General features: G+C 37.6%; 1 non-coding gene across 1 annotated transcript; it reads right to left on the reverse strand.

Moving 5' to 3' along the window:
• Positions 1 to 1,841: 1,841 nt before the first annotated feature.
• LOC121230001 (small nucleolar RNA R71) lies at positions 1,842 to 1,947 on the reverse strand. The gene has a single exon (XR_005927953.1). It is a non-coding gene; the product is annotated as a small nucleolar RNA R71 (small nucleolar RNA).
• Positions 1,948 to 4,413: the final 2,466 nt, after the last annotated feature.

Below are 4,413 nucleotides of genomic sequence, written 5' to 3' on the forward strand. Positions count from 1 at the left end.
CTCACTTTTCTCTCATTTTTTCATCCCATTTCCCTCTTGTTCAAGTGCCGGTTTCTCCTCTTGAGAAAGAGGCTCTCATCAGCCATTTGGAGTAGCAATTAGGTGTTCATGAGCCACCTTGATAGCCAAGGCCAATGAAGAATGAAGAACGGAGCAACTAGTCAAGCCACGGAGAAACACCGGATTTGCTTCTTGTTCCCTAACTCTTTAAGTTTTTGTTGTTGTTTTGACAAACATGTTTATGAATATTTATGCTATTGAAATGGTTATTTTAATCGATTCAGCTTAAATTATTTTTGTTTTGGGTTGATTATATTCTGTCTGCTTGAATTGTTAAAATGATGTTTATGCTATTATAAGCCTCGGTAAGATGCTTGATTAAGTAAAATCATGCCTAAGTTATTCTTGCATCACGACTATGAGATAACTAATAAATTAATTATTTAAACAGATTGCAATTGCAATTAGTTGACACAATACTTAATCAGTGCATGTTTATTCTTCTAAGGTAGCTGAAGGTTAAATTAGCAATGTATCTGGCAATATTATTGCCTTTCATAACTTGCAAGATTATTGTGATTAAATTGTTTCAAGGTAGGGATATCTTGTTACTTCACAAAGTCTTTTATATGCTTATTAGATTTAATTAATCGTTTGAATTGACATAGGGATATGCAAGAGATTGGTTCAATTTAGTGAGTATGTATGTGCAATAACATGTTTTGCTTACTAGAATCTGTTTAGTCGGTTGAATTGACATAGAGATATGTCAAGAGAGGAATGGATTTTTGTATTTAAATTTGTTCATAAGTTAGCAAATTGCTGGTTTGCTGTGAATTTATTCGTAACAGTATAAACATGAGTTTAGTAATTCTGAGTTCAAGAAATATAATTAATCCAACACAAGTATGTTACATTGATTAAATCTTATTTGAAATCGTGCACTAGAACTCTTTTGTTTTATTTAAATCATTTACTTAGTTTTTAATTAGTTTTTTTTCCCATCTTCTAAAACCAAATTATTTTTACTTCACCAAAGTGTTTTACAATTAATTTCATAAATAATTCTTTTGCAGTCCCTGTGGGTACGATAACTCGACATTTACTTGTCACTTTATTACTTGTTGTGATTGTGTACAGTTGCACATTTTTCCATCGTTCCAAGTTTTTGGCGTCGTTCCAGGGGACTGTTTTCAAAAGTCATTATTTTTGAATTTGTTAGTTTTACATCTTGGTTTATTTGTCTGTTTAAATTTTAACTTGATTAATTTTTCTTTGATAATTTTAGGTGTTTATGAGTATTGACCAGATTATTGACCTACTCCCTGTAGACCCTGAGATTGAACAAACTTTTCGACAGCAAAGAAGACCAGCGAACTAGAGAAGGACTGAAGGAAAGAATTTTGAGAATATGAATCAAGGAAATGGAGAAAACCTTGCTCAAAATCCTATCATTATTGCTGATGATAGGGATAGAGCCTTGAGACAGTATGCAATGCCTATTTTTAATGATCTTAATCCGGGTATTAGGAGACCCGAAATCGAGGCACAACAATTTGAGCTGAAGCTAGTCATGTTCCAGATGCTTCAAACAGTGGGCCAATTCTGTGGCATGCCTACTGAAGATCCTCATCTTCATTTAAGACTATTTATGGAGGTGAGCGACTCTTTCAAATTAGCTGGAGTTACTGAAGATACATTATGATTGAAGTTGTTTCCGTACTCACTAAGGGACAGTGCTCGAGCCTGGTTGAATTCATTGCCACCAAACTCAATTTCTACATGGCAAGAGTTAGTCGGAAGATTCCTTATGAAGTATTTCCCACCAAGCAAGAATGCTCATTTGAGGAACGAGATCACTGCTTTCCAAGAAATGGATGATGAAGCATTGTATGAGGCATGGGAACGATACAAAGAACTACTACGAAAATGCCCTCATCACGGAATCCCACATTGCATCCAACTTGAGACATTTTATAATGGTCTCAATGCTCACACGACGATGGTAGTGGATGCTTCTGCTAACGGTGCTCTCCTTTCTAAGTTTTATAATGAGGCTTATGAAATCATCGAGAGGATCGCCAGTAACAATTATCAATGGCCAACCAATGGAGCCGCGTCAGGAAAACGAGTCACTGGAATACATGAAGTGGACGCTCTCACTTCACTTGCATCTCAAGTATCTTCAATATCCTCAATGCTTAAGAATCTTACCGCTAATGGGTCTAACAGTTTTGCAGCCCAACCACCTCACCAATTCCAGAGTATAGACTGTATTTATTGTGGGGAAGGACATTTGTTCGAAGAATGTCCATCAAACCCTGAATCCATATATTACATGAGTAACCAGAACCAAAATTCAAGAAGGCAAGGACTGCAATCCAACTTCTACAACCTATCGTGGCGAAACCATCCAATTTTTTCCTGGAGTAACCAAAGGGCTAGAACTAGTAACAACTACGCTCAATCTAAACTGACTCAGCCGCATAGTTTTTCCCAACAAGTTCAGAAACCAACTCAGGCTGAATCATCCAATAGCTTAGAGAATTTATTGAAGGCATACATGGCAAAAAGCGACGCCACTCTAAGAAATTTGGAGAATCAAGTGGGCCCGCTTGCAACTGAACTTAGGAACCGACCACAAGGTACTTTACCTAGTGATACGAAAAATCCAAGAAATTCGGGGAAGGAACATTGTAAAGCGTTGACATTGAGGAGTGGAAAGACAGTAGAGCCCAACATTATCGAAACTAAAAAGGAGCCAGCTGATGCTCAAGACTCAGAGGAAGTTCAACCGAGTGTTGAAACTCCTGTTGCACAAGAACTAGAATCTGCAAAACCCGACAAGGTAATTCTAGAACTAGCTAATTCTGATAACTAACAACTTCGTTAGATGCAAAATTATGGCAGAAAATGAATCAACCAGTTCCAGTAAAGAAACCTCCACCACCATACCCTCAAAAACTTCAGAAGCAGAAGCAGGAAATCCAATTCAAGAAATTCCTAGACGTACTCAAGCAACTTCATATCAACATCCCATTGGTTGAAGCACTTGAACAAATGCCAAACTACGTCAAGTTTATGAAGGATATCCTGTCCAAAAAATGAAGACTTGGAGAATTTGAGACGGTAGCTCTGACGAAGGAATGCAGCGCATATCTTCAAGACAAACTACCCCCAAAGCTAAAGTATCCTGGATGTTTTACCATACCTTGCAACATCAGAGCAACATATTGTGGTAAGGCATTATGTGACTTAGGTGTGAGTATTAACTTGATGCCTATGTCAATATTTAGAAAGTTGGGGATAGGTTAAGTTAGACCTACTACAGTTACACTTTAACTAGCAGATTGATCCTTAGCACATCTAGAAGGAAAAATCGAGGACGTATTGGTACGTGTAGATAAATTTATCTTTCCTGCTGATTTTGTTATCCTAGACTTTGAAGCAGACAAAAAAGTGCCGATTATCATAAGAAGACTGTTCTTAACTACCGGAAGGACCCTTATAGATGTGTAGAAGGGCGAGCTTACGATGCGTGTTCAGCATGATCAGGTAACGTTTAATGTTTTACGTCTATGCGATTTCCTGACACAATTGATGATTGTTCTGCAGTCCGATTTAAAGGATTTAATAGTGGAAAATGAGCTCAACTATGCTAAGGATCCGTTGGAACAAATTTTAACATCAGATCCTCTGAATGATGAAGAGGATGATGAATACTTAGCTTTGTTAGAAGCTAATCAAAGGGGATTTAATCTGCAATCCCGCTTTGAATCTTTGGAGTTAGAGAAAAGGGATTATACCCAACCAAAAGCGTCAATTGAGGAGCCACCTAAATTAGAACTGAAGGTACTTCCCTCAAATTTGAAATATGTTTTTTTAGGTAACGCTTCTACTTTTCCTTTAATCATTTCAGCAGAATTAACTACTGAGCAAGAAGAGAAACTCATCTTGGTGTTGAAACAATTCAAGAAGGCTATCAGATGGACCATAGTTGATATCCGTGGTATTAGTCCATCTGTGTGCATGCACAAAATTATCCTAGAAGATAGCGAAAAAGGGATGATTGATGGACAATGAAGACTGAACCCCATTATGAAGGACGTGATGAAAAAGGAGATTATCAAGTGGTTAGATGCGGGTATCATTTATCCCATCTCAGACAGTTCGTGGGTAAGTCCGGTCCAGTGCATGCCAAAGAAGGGAGGTATCACAGTCGTAGAGAGCGAGAATAACAAGTTGATACCAACTAGAACAGTTACGGGATGGAGGATTTGCATCGATTACCGGAAGCTGAACAAGGTGACTAGAAATATTTTGCCCTTTTTGGACCAAATGCTGGATAGACTCGCTGGGCGAGACTATTACTATTTTCTCAATGGATACTCTGGGTATAATCAGATTACAGTA

Source organism: Gossypium hirsutum, chromosome A05 (genome assembly GCF_007990345.1).
Source record: "Gossypium hirsutum isolate 1008001.06 chromosome A05, Gossypium_hirsutum_v2.1, whole genome shotgun sequence".
NCBI lineage: Eukaryota > Viridiplantae > Streptophyta > Magnoliopsida > Malvales > Malvaceae > Gossypium > Gossypium hirsutum.